Genomic DNA, 17,088 nt, shown 5'->3' on the forward strand with positions numbered 1-17,088 from the left:
TAAACAAAATTACCATAGTGAAGGAAAGAATTTTATTTGCTATAGAAAAATTATAGTTTTGATACCTTACAAAGGTAATTTGTTTTAAAAGATTGAAAGCCATCGGTTTTCAATCTTGAAATTCCACAGCATCCTTTGAAAAATAGCGACCATGATCGGATAGAACTATTGTACCACCTACAGGAAAGAAAAAACAATGAGTTAATGAGATATTCTTATACACAAAAAGAAAACACTTGACACTGAATGAACAAAATATTCAAACATGGAAAACACATCATGAGGGATAATCTATCATTTTTGGCCAAGTGAGGAATGATATCTTGAGTATCGAGAGAGAAGATTTTAGAGACAAAGTGAGGACAGAAGAGAGGGGGGAGCACCTTGGGCAAGGAGGCGGTTGATAGCTTTGTTGGAGGAGTCAGTCCAATTTTTCACAATCTCCTTCAAGCTTGCACCAACAATTAAAAACAGACAAACACAACATAATTGCAGAACGGAATTAGAAACGATCTAATTTTGGGAAAACCTGTGGCTCGAACACACGTCCAATGACAATTGCTGCTTGAGTTTAGTAACATTAGTTAAATACAATACAATGTTTGCTTGCATAATCATGTTTAGTGATGCATTGGAATGCTCTCGAGGAAACAACTAAAGAAAATACGTAACTTAGTATTCGATAATGCACATTATAACTCATTTTTATGCAGAAATCAAGGTCCCATTTGATAACCATTCTGTTTTTGTCAACTTAAGTTTACTTCTCAAAACGTAACAGAATGCAAGGTTCTCAACTCAAACACACTTAACATTTGCAGGTGTAAGAGTAGCACTATAATGTAACAAAAGACTGCACACTACTCAAAAGATTGATGTTGAAGAATCCATGTTCTAATTAGCACTAATCACGACACGAGTACACTAAAGTCGAAACATAAGTAAAAAACGATGGAAAACAGATGCATAATGACAGGGAGACACGAACCTAAAAAGCAATCAATACCTTTAACTCTTTGTTCATAAGCAGCTTGGTAACACATCATTAAAGCTGCAGCCTCTCCGTTTAAAGCGTCAGAAGGATTGGGATACAACAGAAGTTGTGGTAACAACACTTCAAATACGTTTGCAAGATCTGGAAACACAGGCAGATGTAAGAGAATAAAACTTGGATTTCGGTACTTTCCCCATGCTTATAAGAGAATTTATTGTCCATTAGGTCTTACTGGGTACAAATAACGATAAACCGACTGCAATACTACCTGCACAAATACAGTTCTGTTCCAACACGGATTCCTCAGAGGATGCGGCTGCTGCAGATCAAGTTCAATCTTGATTGTTTTGTATTTAGTTCACATGCTGCTATTTATTTGTAATCCTACTTCTACACGTATATCAATTGTAATTAGATCAATGACCAAACAACAAATTCCATTAAAAAAAAAAAAAAAACTAACCAAAAATATCAAATCATAAATCTCAGAAAGCCCAATGCACAAAATTGCAGAAATAGGGAAGGAATCATAATCAAAACAAATGATACAAACACACACAGAGAAAATATATACTTTTATGCACTTAGCTACTGTACAAACCGCTCATTCAATTGCCTTATTCCCTTTTCCCCTACTAAATAAAAAAGAGGTCAGTGAATCAATACAAATATTCATTGAAATAAAAAAAAATTAAAAAAAATCCAAGATTTTCCTCAAGCGATATCCCAGAATTTAAATTCACGCTATATCCATTCCCTAATTCTCTTAATTGTAGGCAACCCAGAAACAAAAAAAAATGAAAAACTGATTCTCAGTATCCAAACAGCTCAAAACCCAGAACCCAAAAAAAAAAAAAATAAATAAATAAAAAAAACCTTTGCGGGTTTGGAGCTCTTTTCTTATAATTGTTACAGTATTGGTGTTGCGCCTCAATTCGTGGTGTTTCCGTCAGTATCAAGCGAAGGTGGGGCTGCTGGTTTGGGTGAGGAAGAGAAGGAGGAGGAGGATCCAAGCCTACAAACAGAATCACAAAAAGCAAACATAAACACAAAACCCATCTGCAAATCTAAAACCCAAAAGAAAAATTAAAACACCCACACTGAGAAAGCTATCAAACTCACCAGGAAACGCCAACGTTTCTGGGTAAAAAATTGAATCGGATCTAATTGCACCGTTGTCGATAATTCCTGAGAGAAAGATGGAAGGTTGGAGGGCGAGAAAATTCGCCGTTTTGGAGACACGAAGCTAGAGTTGAGAATAGCGGAACTGAGAACGGCGAGAGAGAGAGACGCGAAAGCAGGTCCATCGATGATCGACGCGTGGGAAAAATGAAAACGGAAGGGAAAAATGGAGAAGAAAAGTGGAGGAGCAGGCGTTGCACAGCGATGGTCGACACGTGCATCCAATACGGAAAAACGTAATCTCACTGTGCAAAGTAGGTCACAAAGGAGGAAACCAAGGAGAAACCCAGGGGCAGAATGGTCAGTACACTAGTCATCCACAGTGTCCGGGCGACTGAGTTTTAGTATATAAAGATGTTTTATATATATATATATATAATCAATAGATTGAGGCAAGAGACACAGGTTTCGAACAACCAATTCGGGTTCATGCCAGGGCGCTCAACCATGGAGGCAATCTATCTCTTACGAAGATTGATGGAAAGATATAGAGATGGGAAAAATGATTTACACATGATCTTTATAGATTTGGAAAAAGCGTATGATAGGGTCCCAAGAGACATTCTTTGGAGGATTTTAGAGAAGAAATGAGTACGAGTAGCATATATCCAAGCTATACAGGATATGTATGAAGGAGCAAAGACTGCCGTAAGAACTCATGAAGGACAAACCGAAAGCTTTCCCATAACTGTAGGATTACATCAAGGCTCATCCTTAAGTCCTTACCTTTTTGCGTTGGTAATGGATGAGATAACAGGACATATTTAAGATGATATTCCTTGGTGTATGCTTTTCGCAGACGATATAGTGTTGATAGATGAAACTCAGGAAGGGGTAAATGCAAAGCTTAACCTTTGGAGAGAAGTGTTGGAATCTAAAGGTCTTCGCCTAAGCCGATCAAAGACAGAATATATGGAGTGCAAGTTCAGTGCAAATGGAGGCCAAAACGAGTTAGGGGTGAGGATCAGAGATCAAGAAATACCAAAGAGCGACCGTTTTCGTTACCTAGGATCTATCTTGCAAAAGAACGGAGAATTAGATGGAGATCTCAACCATAGAATACAAGCTGGATGGATGAAGTGGAAGAGTGCATCCGGCGTGTTGTGTGACCGCCGTATGCCACTGAAGCTCAAGGGAAAATTTTATAGGACGGCAATAAGGTCGGCGATGCTGTATGGCACAAAATGTTGGGCGGTGAAGCATCAACACGTACACAAAATGGGTGTAGCGGAGATGAGGATGCTTCGTTGGATGTGTGGGCACATGAGAAAGGATAAGATTAGGAATGAGGATATCCGGGGTAAAGTAGGAGTAGCCGAAATTGAAGGAAAGATGAGAGAAAATCGGTTACGGTGGTTTGGACATGTGCAAAGAAGGCCTACGGACGCTCCGATCAGAAGATGCGACTATGGGACAGAGGTTCAGGGCCGAAGGGGTAGAGGAAGACCTAGGAAAACTTTGGAAGAGACCCTAAGAAAAGACTTAGAGTACTTGGATCTAACGGAGGACATGACACAGGACAGAACACAATGGCGTTCTAAGATTCATATAGCCGATCCCACTCAGTGACTTGGATTTTCCAAGTCTCCAACCGAGAAGTTTTCCTCACTCGGGAAATTAAGGGAACACTACCTCAACCTACATGGTCCACTCACAAAGCTTCAACAAAAGAAAATTCAAAGAACTTAGCGAAGAAGACTTTGGCTTATTTATTGATATCCCCGATAAGTTACAAATATGTACATATACTTGAGTCAAAATAAACAAACAAGAGGGAGCCTTCACAAAGGTTGCTTAGGAGAAGTCTCAGCAGTCGGTAGAGCCTCAGAAAGAGAAGGCACCGGAGGGGGATCATTCAGAGCCTCAGTACTGGACAGAACCCTAGAAGGAGGAGGCATCAGAGGTTGATCATTTGGAGCTTCATTACGCGGTACAGCCCCAGAAGACGAAGGCAATAAATGCCTTTGGAACAAACCCACAAATCTCTAATGATCAAGTAAAACCTGACCATCAGATTCTTTCATCTGGTCAAGCTTCCTCTTCATGTTTGTAGCATAGTCATGTGCGAGCCGGTGCAACTGTTTATTCTCATGCTTGAGCCCTTTAATCTCCTGTTTGAGACTCATCACTTCAGCCGCCAATGATTCAACTTGGCGGGTTCGAGCAAATAGGCGTTGGGCCATATTAGACACAGAACCTGCACACTGAACACTGAGAGCCAGAGAATCCTTAACAGCTAACTCATCAGACCGTTTGGAAAGTAGTCTGTTATCTTTGGGAGTGAGAAGGTTCCTGGCCACTACCGCAGCGGTCATATCATTCTTCATCACGGAATCCCCAACGGTAAGAGGACCAGTAGGGGAGACGAAGGATGGGCGCCATATGTTGTCTGGAGATGGCGGGGCTGCCTCTTCAACAATGTTCAAGTCAAAACGACGGTCGGAGGGGCCAGACATTTTCAAAGGTGTTGAAGAGAGAAGAGGTCGGACAAATCAAGATCTTAGAAGTGCAAGAATGGAGCTTCTACTGGTGGATATTCAAGTGTGCTTTGGAACTTAATGTCAGCCCCTATAAAAATCTGCACTCAACGAAGCTTCAGAAATTGAAGAGGCGCCTGCTCAGAAATCGAAGAGGCGTTTGCTTTCTCAAAAGTTGGGTTGCTCAGAGACCACGAGGGTCAATCTCAGAAATCGAAGAGGCGTTTGCTTTCTCAAAAGCTGGGCTGCTCAAAGACCACGAAGGTCGATCTCAGAAATTGAAGAGGTTTGCTTTCTCAAAAGCTGGGCTGCTCAGAGACCACGAGGGCCGATCTCAGAAATCGAAGAGGCACCTACTTTTCCAGCCTTGTCAGCACCTGTCACACGCACACTCAGCTTTGTGGAAATTATGGCAATTCTGTCGAAGATTTCTGGCGAAGTAGAAAGCACATGAATCGTACTGTTCAATCACCCACTTCCCACACGCAACAGTAGCTCATGGGTACCACAGATAACTTTGCCAAAGTTCTCTGACAAAGTTGAGACACGTGAAGCTTGCAGCTCCCACTACATCGCTCTGACCAAGAAAGGTAAAAGAATAGCAAAGAAACAACACTAACAAAGTTTAGACACATAAATTTTGAAGGTCTAGCTACCATATTATTACCCACAAGGGTAAAGGAATAGTACCACTGCTGGATAATTGGAAAGTCCCGGTGTGTCAACCTCTGTGCTTCGTGGCAAGGTAGACTAGCAAACATGCCCAACCTTTACTCACATTCGAGAAAACACTCCCAACAAGATTGCTTGCTCCAAAATCGAAAAGGCACCGCCCTCCGAATCTCGAGAGCCAGACTCCCAACATGATTACTTTCTCAAAAATCAAAGAGACACCGCTCTCCGAATCTCGAGAGCCAGACCCCCAGCAAGATTGCTTTCTCAAAAATTGAAGAGGCATCGTTCTCCGAATCTCGAGAGCCAGATCCCCGACAGGATTGCTTGTTCGAAAACCGAAGAGGCACCACTTTCCCAACTTCAAGAGCTGGATCTCCTTGGATAAAGCTTGTCTGTAATCTTCACACGCAACATCAGCTTTCCAGATACCACAGACCACTTTTTCAAAGTGCTCTGACAGAGTTAAAACATGTGAAGCTGGCAGCTCCCAATACCGTGCTATGACCAAGCAGGGTAAAGGAATATCATTATTACTTGATGTTAGGGAGACTCCTATATATGTCGACCTCCATCCCCAACGGACAGGCAGACCTGCAAAAATGCTCAACCCCTCCTTTTATCTGAGAGGGCACTCCCAACGAAGCCTTTCGAAATATTCAGCTTTCTTTCCCCCCGATAACACCTCTGTAAACAAGCTATACTAGAGCAAGAATATCTCATATCATCAGGGTTAAAAGCAAGAGTATCCCATATCATGTTTTTTCCCTGTCTTTTCCTTTGGCCTTGTTCTTACCTGCAAGACAAGGAGAAAGAGAGCAATCAGTCAGCACTTGGAATCAAGCTTCCAACCAGGAACTAACTGCCTGGAACCCCTTACCTGATTACTTACCTGGCATTGCTCTCGAGTACTTATCTTCAACATCTTAGGCTTCCAGGGAAGATACCGCATCTGCCTGCGGAACAGATAGGGCAAGTGAGAAGGATACAAGGAAGCATGTGGAGACAAGCGTAACAGCACACGTGCCGATACATCCACTACTCTGTCAAAAGCAAAAGTATCCCATAGCAGTAGGGTCGAACGTACTCTAGATTTGATGGACTTGTTTTGACCCTCAAATTCTTCAGTCGGCCTTATACTCTGGAGGAAACCAGAAAACCCTCCAGCCCAGTTCAAGAATAAGCCTGTGGAAAGTTACTTCTTCAAAAGCAAAAGTATCTCATATCATCTCTTCTCATTTTTCTTCTCTTTATCCTTCATGCTGCCTGCAAGATAGGGAAAATGTGAACAATCAGCCGGAGCTCTAATTGCTTACCTTGTCTGTCACCTCTTTCAGCAGATCCCCTAGCTCGGCGACTTGGGGGGCTCCTACTACATGGTTTGTATCGCGCTTGACCAAGCCTGAAACTACAAGTAAGCTTCAAGTGAAATTGATACATTACCTTGTGCATCTCCACCAGTTACAGATACCACCCCTGGATGGAGGAAGAGTACTTCCAGAGAAGATGCCACATCTACCTATGAGACAGATAAGGCAAGTCAAGACGATACCACACTCCGGTACTTAGAAGTTTCGTGGTTACGAGATCATTCTCCCACAATATTTCCTAATGTCATTTGTACTAAATCATTCACTTGTACTCACTAAAGGAGAGCTTGAACCTATGTACTTGTGTAAACCCTTCACAATTAATGAGAACTCCTCTATTCCGTGGACGTAGCCAATCTGGGTGAACCACGTACATCTTGTGTTTGCTTTCCTATCTCTATCCATTTATATACTTATCCACACTAATGACCGGAGCAATCTAGCGAAGATCATAAAAAGTGACCGTTTTCGCTACCTAGGATCTATCTTGCAAGAGAACGGAGAATTAGATAGAGATCTCAACCATAGAATACAAGTTGGATGGAGGAAGTGTAAGAGTGCTTCCGGCGTGTTGTGTGACCGTCGTAGGCCATTGAAGCTCAAGGGAAAATTTTATAGGACGGCAATAAGGCCAGCGATGTTGTATGGCACAGAATGTTGGGCGGTGAAGCATCAACACGTACACAAAATGGGTGTAGCGGAGATGAGGATGCTTCGTGGGATGTATGGGCACACGAGAAAGGATAAGATTGGGAATGAGGATATCCGAGGTAAAGTAGGAGTAGCCAAAATTGAAGGAAATATGAGAGAAATCGGTTCCGATGGTTTGGACATGTGCAAAGAAGGCCTACTGACGCTCCGGTTTGAAAATGTGACTACGGGACAGAGGTTCAGGGCCGAAAAGGTAGAGGAAGACCTAGGAAAACTTTGGAAGAGACCCTAAGAAAAGACTTGAGTACTTGGATCTAACGGAGGACATGACACAAAACCGAGCGCAATGGCGTTCTAGGATTCATATAGCCGACCCCACTTAGTGGGAAAAGGCTTTGTTGTTGTTGTTGTTGTTTGTATATATAAAATCAATATTGGAGTGCACCGGTTGATTCCCCACCGCCATTGCCCGCCGTGGAGGTGTAGTTGCTTTACGTTCCATGGCTCATGTACGGCGGTCATTGAAGGGCAGCCGGCTCCTACCCAAATGTTAGCACAAAAAATTGACACCATATGTTTTTGTCGGCTTAATGGAACATTTTTTTATCCTTTTGTCGAAGGGGTTGGGATGCAAACTTAAAACTTCTTTTAATATATAGTGGGAAGAGAATTACTATTAGATTGATAAGGCTCAATTCTTTTTAGCTAAAATAGTTTTTGAAATTGACATAACTCCTCATTTTGGTCTCTACGATTTAAATCGATAAAAGTGATTCATGAATTTGTTTACCTACATACATTTTGACCCATTAATTATTAAATTGAAGGTATTTGTTGTAGTCTATTTTATCTGACAGATGGACTAGGGTCGGCAGCAGAGAGAGAGAGGAGAGAGATGTGTGTTTGTAGAATTGTAGGGGAATGTGTGTGTTGTTATCCCTCCTACATTGTGCCTTTATTTATAGTAGTAAAGGGAGAGAAGATATTCCTTCTCCTCCAAGTAATACAAGTTGTAATAGGAAAGGATAACTAGAATCAAATCTTATCTAGGATTTACACAATCATACTTAAACTAGGAATGTTTACAACACTCCCCCTTGAGTGGGTAAATACTCAAGGTAGATTCAGCATCATGCAGAAGTTGAGGAAGTCGACTCGTTGGCATTGATTCCAAGGAACAACGCTTATTCTCAATAAGGTAGGAACTTGCATAAGTAGTAAGTCTCACTAAAAAACCCTAAGGCTATGGCAAAAACCCAAGTAGGGACAAAATCCATAGTCTAAGGAAAAATGCGTGAGAAATGCAAAGTCAAAAGAAACGTCTACAGGACGTCATCAGGGATATGACCAGCCCAAGGTGGGTGCCTCGTTAAAACCTAGTTAGGTAGCAAAAACCCAGTGGGAAAAATGCTCCTAATCGTAGGGAAAAAGAGTACATTAAGATCAAGCAAGTATCTAGAAGATACTCCCCCTGAGTTTGACATAATTCCACAGAGAAATAGCAAAGTTACAACTCAGAAAGTTTACGCATACCAATTCCATGAACAAGCTTCTGAAACGTCGCCTTCGGTAGTGATTTGGTGAAGAGGTCGGCCAGATTGTCTTGTGATCGGATTTGCGTGACTTCAATCTTCTGATGCTCTTGTTGTTGATGTGTAAAGAAGAACTTCGGCGCAATATGCTTGGTGTTGTTTCCTTTGATGTAACCCTTCTTGAGCTGTTCGATGCAAGCTGCGTTGTCTTCAAAAATCGTCGTCGGGGCATTAACGGCGGGATGAAGATCACAGGAGCTTCGAATATGGCCCACTACTGCTCTCAACCAAAAGCATTCCCGAGTTGCTTCATGTAAGGCGAGAATTTCAGCATGGTTAGACGAAGTGGCAACTAAGGTCTGTTTAGTTGACCTCCAAGATATTGCGGTGCCTCCAACGGTAAAGACATAACCCGTTTGAGAACGCGCCTTGTGCGGATCAGATAAGTATCCAGCGTCGGCATAACCAACAAGGCGAGAATCAACCCGATGAGCATAGGGTGCGGCATCACTCGAGGATTCGTAGGGATAGAATAAGCCCAAATCCGTAGTACCCCTAAGGTAACGGAAGATGTCTTTCACGCCAGTCCAATGTCTGCGTGTTGGTGCATTGCTGTATCTTGCCAAAAGATTAACAGCGAAGGAGATGTCGGGTCTAGTGCATTGAGCTAAGTACAATAAAGCGCCTATCGCACTTAGATAAGGAACTTCAGGCTCCAAAATCTCTTCATCATCCTCCTTCGGACGGAAGGGATCTCGCTTTGCATCTAGCGTACGAACGACCATAGGAGTACTCGAAGGCTTCGCTTTATCCTCATTAAAACGGCACAACACCTTCTGGGTGTAGTTCGATCGATGTACTAGGATTCCATCCGAACAATGCTCTATCTCGAGGCCGAGACAGTATCGAGTCTTACCTAGATCTTTCATCTCAAATTCCGACTTCAGGTGCGAAGCAGTTCTCGCGAGCTCTTCAGGAGTTCCGATGAGATTCATGTCATCGACATATACTGCAACAATCGCAAATCCGGAATGTGACTTCTTAATGAACACACAAGGGCATAGTTCGTTATTCACATATCCCTGACTAGTCAAATACTCACTTAAACGGTTATACCACATTCTTCCGGATTGTTTCAAACCGTATAGTGAACGCCTCAGCCGAATTGAGAGCGTGTTCCGGGGTTTGGAAATATTTGAACCAGTCAATGTAAGTCCTTCGGGAACTTTCATATAAATTTCCGTATCAAGATCCCTATAGAGATACGCGGTTACTACGTCCATCAGCTGCATATCCAGTTTTTCGGAAACTACCAAACTGATAAGGTATCGAAAAGTAATCACATCCATAACGGGTGAGTAAGTTTCGTCATAGTCAATCCCGGGCGTTGTGAGAAACCTTGTGCTACAAGACGAGCTTTGTAACGCACAATTTCGTTCTTCTCATTACGCTTCCGAACGAAAACCCACTTGTAGCCAAAGGGCTTCACATGTGGAGGAGTAGGAACTACAGGTCCAAACACCTTACGTTTCGCAAGTGAATCAAGTTCGACTTGGATTGCTTGTTTCCAGTTTGACCAATCAGCTCTACGTCGACATTCATCAACGGAACGCGGTTCAATGTCATCGCTCAACATGATCTCAGTAGCTACTGCAAATGCTAATGCATCGTCGACAATCATCTCATTTCTACGCCACACATCATCTAAGCTAGCATAATAGACCGAAATCTCACGATTCTCGGAAGGAGGATTCGTCTCTTCAAGGACGCTTCCATAATCTAGAATTTCCTCATGAGTTGGGTAAAATGAGTAAGCGATAGTCGGATTCACGGTAAGCTCTTAAGGACCTTGTGCCGTGGTTTTCCTCTTCCGGGGGTGTGAATCCTTTGAACCAAGGGGTTTGCCACGCTTTTGTGTAGGGGCAGATGATTGGCTAGCCGCTAATGTACGTGGATCACCAGAATTGGCGTCCCGGGCTTCCAGGAGGGTAGTCCGTCGTACATTTGGTACATCCATCTTTGCAGGCGTATTCGCAGCTGGAATATGTGATATTGTCACGCGCGCTAGATCGGTGAAAGCATCTGGCATGCTCTGAGCTATGCTCTGGAGATCTAATATGCGCTGCACTTCAGCTTCAGACTGAGCGGTGCGGGGATCTAAATGAGACAAAGTGGGAGTCGTCCACGATAATTCGCGTCGTTCATTAGGAACGTTGACGTTCTTATCTCCCCCTAACGACGGGAAGACTGTCTCATAGAAGTGACAATCCGCGAAACGAGCGGTAAACAGATCGCCTGTCAAAGGTTCTAAGTAACGAATAATCGAAGGAGAATCATATCCGACATAGATTCCCATCCTTCGCTGAGGCCCCATTTTTGTACGTAAGGGCGGCGAGATCGGCACATAGACCGCACAACAAAAAACGCGCAGATGCGATATGTCGGGTTCGCATCCGGTGACCAACTGAAGGGCACTAAATGGTTGTGTCGCAACAGGCCTCAGGCGGACCAACTTTGCTGCGTGCAATATTGCATGGCCCCAAGCAGCGATCGGGAGCTTGGTACGTATGACCAACGATCGAGCAATCATTTGTAAACGCTTAATGAAAGCCTCTGCCAGGCCGTTCTGGGTGTGAACATGGGGTACAGGATGTTCAACTTCAACCCCAACCGACATGCAATAGTCATCAAAAGTTTTAGATGTGAATTCTCCAGCATTATCCAATCGAATAGATTTGATCGGATAATCAGGGTAGTCCGTCGTACATTTGGTACATCCATCTTTGCAGGCGTATTCGCAGCTGGAATATGTGATATTGTCACGCGCGCTAGATCGGTGAAAGCATCTGGCATGCTCTGAGCTATGCTCTGGAGATCTAATATGCGCTGCACTTCAGCTTCAGACTGAGCGGTGCGGGGATCTAAATGAGACAAAGTGGGAGTCGTCCACGATAATTCGCGTCGTTCATTAGGAACGTTGACGTTCTTATCTCCCCCTAACGACGGGAAGACTGTCTCATAGAAGTGACAATCCGCGAAACGAGCGGTAAACAGATCGCCTGTCAAAGGTTCTAAGTAACGAATAATCGAAGGAGAATCATATCCGACATAGATTCCCATCCTTCGCTGAGGCCCCATTTTTGTACGTAAGGGCGGCGAGATCGGCACATAGACCGCACAACCAAAAACGCGCAGATGCGATATGTCGGGTTCGCATCCGGTGACCAACTGAAGGGCACTAAATGGTTGTGTCGCAACAGGCCTCAGGCGGACCAACTTTGCTGCGTGCAATATTGCATGGCCCCAAGCAGCGATCAGGAGCTTGGTACGTATGACCAACGATCGAGCAATCATTTGTAAACGCTTAATGAAAGCCTCTGCCAGGCCGTTCTGGGTGTGAACATGGGGTACAGGATGTTCAACTTCAACCCCAACCGACATGCAATAGTCATCAAAAGTTTTAGATGTGAATTCTCCAGCATTATCCAATCGAATAGATTTGATCGGATAATCAGGGTGGTGAGCCCTGAGCTTGATAACCTGAGCCAACAGTTTGGAGAATGCAGCGTTCCTTGTGGACAACAAGCACACGTGTGACCAACGTGTAGAAGCGTCAACCAAAACCATAAAATATCTAAATGGTCCGCAGGGAGGTTGAATCGGTCCACAAATGTCCCCCTGAATCCGTTGTAAAAAAATGGGAGGATTCGAACGAATCTTGTCATAAGAAGGCTTAGTAATAAGCTTTCCCATAGAACATGTTTGACATGCAATTTCATGGATCGAACCTAAGCTTCGGGTTAGTGGATGCCCGTGTGAAGTTTTGAGGATACGGCGCATCGCTATTCGTCCAGGATGTCCCAAACGATCATGCCAAAGTGTAATTTCGTGCGCGGTCCCTGTGGTAGGGCCGGCCACATAGTGGCATTCTATGGGGCGTATGGTCGTAGTATATAGACCACTCGGGTTACGCTCCATCTTCTCTAGAATACGCTTCTGGCCATATTCGTAGGAAGTTACGCACAGAAATTCAACTCCGTTTTCTACGTGGGTTTCAGCGTGGTAATTGTTATCTCTAATGTCCTTGAAACTTAGTAACGTTCTTCCGGAACGTGGAGAATAGAGTGCCTCAGCAATGGTCAAGATTGTACCATTGGACAACATTATACGTGCCTTACCGTATCCTTCGATCAGGTTGGATGGGCCTGAGAGGGTTGTCAGAGGTGCATTCTTAGGTACGAAGTTAGTGAAATAGATGCGTTCACGCAAAACAGTATGCGTGGTTGCACTATCTGCCAAACAACTAACTTTCCCACTAGTCATACCTAGAATGAAAAATTAATTTGAATCGGTCACATGCATAAAAGTTTATAAAAACAAGTATCAATTTAAAATAATTTCATTTATTCAAGGAAAAAAACTTAATATCCAAAATAAATCGCCAACTAATAATCCAAAACATAAAGGAAAATTGTTCAAAATCAACCAAAAAATAAGGTGGGGTTCGGCCACAAGGTGGAATTCGGCCCCAATTGTCTTATTTTAACTGAAAAATAAGTCTATGTCTAAGATTCTAATCTTCCATAGGAGTGGTATCCTCCTGAAAATCAGAAACCTCCATCTTTGTAGTCTCCGGTTCGTCCACTTGCAGGAAGTTTGATTCAAACTTCGTACGACGAGAATGATATGCATCCACAACCTTCTTGGGAGCACGGCAAATACGGGACCAATGGTCCTTGGAACCACAACGATAGCACATATCGTCATTCATTGTGGCAGGTGCTTTGCCCTTATTCTTGAAGTTCGGGGCCTTGGGAGCGAGGTTTGGGCGCTTCTGGGCTTTGTTTCCTCCCTTGGATGGGCCTTGGCTCTGTTGACCTTGGTGGGATGGCTTCTGGCCGCCCTTACCACGCCTCTTTTGGCGTTTTGGGTGCTGATTAGTGCTATAATGTGCTTCAGGCACAGCAGTAGCCCCAGTAGGTCGAGCTTGATGATTCTTCATCAACAGCTGGTTCTGCTTTTCAGCAAGAAGTAAAACAGAGATCAAATCCGAAAACTTAGTGAACTTCTGAGCTCTATATTGTTGCTGCAGGACAATATTAGAGGCAGAGAAGGTCGAGTAGGTCTTCTCCAGGAGATCCTCTTCAGTCAAAGTTTCATTGCAAAACTTGAGAAGTGATCGGATTCGACAAACTTCAGAATTATATTCATTCACAGACTTAAAGTCTTGGAAGCGCAAGTGCTGCCAGTCGTGTCTTGCTTCAGGCAAGAATATGTCCTTTTGGTGATCGAAACGATCAGCCAAAGCGACCCATAATGCACGTGGATCCTCCTCAGCAAGGTACTCAGTTTGTAGAGCGTCATGGATATGTCTGCGGATGAAGATCATAGCAGTGGCTTTTTCAGCCTCGCCAACAGGTTTATCTGTTGCTTCTTCAATAGCAGGACGCAAGTTCTTTGCAGTGAGGTGGAGCTTCACATCTTGAACCCACTTGAGGTAGTTCTTTCCAGAAACCTCCAAAGCGGTGAAGTCGAGTTTGTTCAAGTTCGACATGTTCCTATCACAAAATAGATGGACAAGATGTGGTTAGTGTAATGGAGAAAAATCAATCCATTCACATAGGAGTAGAACATACAGGTTCTAATAGACATGTATTGGTTTAATTTTGCATGAAAAACTTCGGGTTTTCATGGGTGATATATTTAAGTGAAAACTTCGGGTTTTCTAACAAGGCATGTGTATAAGAAACTTCGGGTTTCAAAGTAATTATGAACTTCAGGTTCATATATTCCTGCAGGCAAACACAAATATATATGCAAACAAATATGCAAAGAATATATGCAGAAATATTGTATAATGATAAGTGAATTAATTTATTTTTGGTCTTCGGGGCCAAATTAAAGTGTGGGTGAAAATATAAAAACCCATATTATTTAAAAAAAATTAAATAATAAAATCTCGGGGCCTAAAAATATAGGCCGAGGACCCCCGGGTGTAGGCTGCAGGCCCACGGGGTGAGAAGGGAATGGGCTGCTGTGTGCAGCCCTAAAAAAAAATTTCTCTTTTTTTTTTCGGTATGGGCCGCTGCAGGCGAGCCCAGGAAAATAAAAAAACAAATTGTTTTCTTTGCGGGCTGGGCCGCTGCAAGCGAGCCCAGCAAAAAATTGTTTTTTTTTTCTTTTGTTACACGGGCCGAGAGACAGAGCCCGAGTAGGGCTCGGGAAAGAGACCCAAAAGAAATCCCAGCCGTGCTGGGTGTGCGATGCCGAAGAAGAAAACCAGAAAATTTTGACGGCGTCGGGGTTGTTGGGACTTGGGGTGAGTCATGGTTGTCGTGGACAATCACGGAGATAAGAAAATCTCAACGTTTCAACAACTATAAAACCCTAAAAAAAATTGAAATCGAATTTTTCAAAAAAAATTCCGACGAGATTCCGGTGAATCTCGGTTCAATTACCGACATGGGACGACTTCAGGTCGTTTATAGCAAGAACCAATAGGTTCGTGGTTGTGGCTGTAGGCCACTCCATGATCGGGGGACACCATGAAGGGTGTCGGGATTTTGGGTTTTTGGGGCTTGGCTCAGTGGGTTTCTGGGAACAAGGAGAGCTGAATGCTCTCTGATTTGCGTGTGATACCCCATCTGCAGGATGGTGGTCACGGGTTCGAAAGAACTCATATCCCAATCGCAAAAAAAAATGTTTTTTGTTTTTGTTTTTTTTTTCTCAATTCAATTATATTATATGCATGTATAATTTTAATGAATCACATATTTACGTTGATGCATATGCAAATAATAGTTTCAATGCATGTACATATGTAGGATTCAATTCATGACAAATATCAAATTCACATAATTGTAGCAATTTTGATTATGAAGCATACACAATTTACGTAGAATCTAAAATACGTAAAACGTAAAGTTGGGTCATGCATCATGGTGAATGTTCATGCTATCAGGGCTTGCAAAATATCGAGTTAAAAGCCGTTGTTTGGAAAGAACCTGATTGCGTGATGATATGGATGAACTGGTTTGATGCAGAAAAAAAATCTCCAATGTCAGATTCCTAAGCGCAGCGGTAGGAGCATGCTGATAACGTGTTGTGGTCTATTTTATCTGACAGAGGGACTAGGGCCGGCGGCAGAGAGAGAGAGGAGAGAGATGTGTGTTTGTAGAATTGTAGGGGAATGTGTGTGTTGTTATCCCTCCTACATTGTGCCTTTATTTATAGTAGTAAAGGGAGAGAAGATATTCCTTCTCCTCCAAGTAATACAAGTTGTAATAGGAAATGATAACTAGAATCAAATCTTATCTAGGATTTACACAATCATACTTAAACTAGGAATGTTTACAACAGTATTATCATTTTGGTTCTTATTTAACAAAGATTTTTCATATAAGAATCAAAATGATTTACGATGGACAAACTCAGGGATCACTTTTATCGATTTCAAATATCAATGACCAAAGTGAAAAATTATGTCAATATCAAAAGCCATTTTTGGCTAAAATGTTGATTGATAGGGTGTATAGATCATTACTTTAAAGTTGCGTTGATTTTCCAGTAAAGTTATCATTTAATGATATTATCCCTACCTATAAGATAAGAGATTTTAGTTTCAATTTTTATAAATAACGGGTTTGATATTAAATTATTATAATTGATTAATTGTGAAACTTAGCCAAAATCTTCTACCTTTCTATAAAATAATTAAAGGTGGGCTAATTGAAGAGTCTGCAAGCTGGCGCTGAAAGAGAAGGGTGGGAATGAGTCAAGCCATGCCCTACCAAAAATATCCTGTACCAAGATACGTCTCTTTGTTTACACTATGCCAAAAATTCTCGTCTAGAGCTGATTAGGCAGGCTAAACAGTTGATCATCGTTTTGATAAGTTTTTAGCCCTTTGAAAATTAAGAAAGTACATCTAGACTCGTTTAGGCATCGGGTTAGCTCGTTTAAGCGTCCGTCTAGGTTTCAACTCTCACTTATACATAAAATATATAACTATCATTTTGCATTTTATTTTGTCAGTAAAATGTAAGAGACTTATTAATATTTGGACGAACACTCATAATATGTTTGTTTCTCATGTTTTCAATATATTCTAATACTTGACAATCAATATGTTTTTTTTATTTTGCAATTGTTGTATACACAATACAAATATGTGTTTTTTCACGTATAAATAAATACTTATTTATACAATA

At 42.3% G+C, this 17,088-nt stretch overlaps 1 long non-coding RNA gene across 8 annotated transcripts; it reads right to left on the reverse strand.

The window, feature by feature from the left end:
* On the reverse strand, window positions 1–2,459 carry LOC126614925 (uncharacterized). Of its 8 annotated transcripts, none has more exons than XR_007620572.1 (7): window positions 2,117–2,453; window positions 1,871–2,009; window positions 1,569–1,626; window positions 1,263–1,384; window positions 1,007–1,135; window positions 384–561; window positions 1–177 (listed from the first exon to the last, which is right to left on the reverse strand). It is a non-coding gene; the product is annotated as an uncharacterized LOC126614925 (long non-coding RNA). The 8 variants fall into 8 exon arrangements; XR_007620571.1 differs by having other exon boundaries at window positions 1,569–1,629; XR_007620569.1 differs by having other exon boundaries at window positions 1,263–1,626; window positions 2,117–2,457.
* Between the last annotated feature and the right edge of the window lie 14,629 nt (window positions 2,460–17,088).

Source organism: Malus sylvestris, chromosome 3, assembly GCF_916048215.2.
Source record: "Malus sylvestris chromosome 3, drMalSylv7.2, whole genome shotgun sequence".
NCBI classification, from domain to species: domain Eukaryota; kingdom Viridiplantae; phylum Streptophyta; class Magnoliopsida; order Rosales; family Rosaceae; genus Malus; species Malus sylvestris.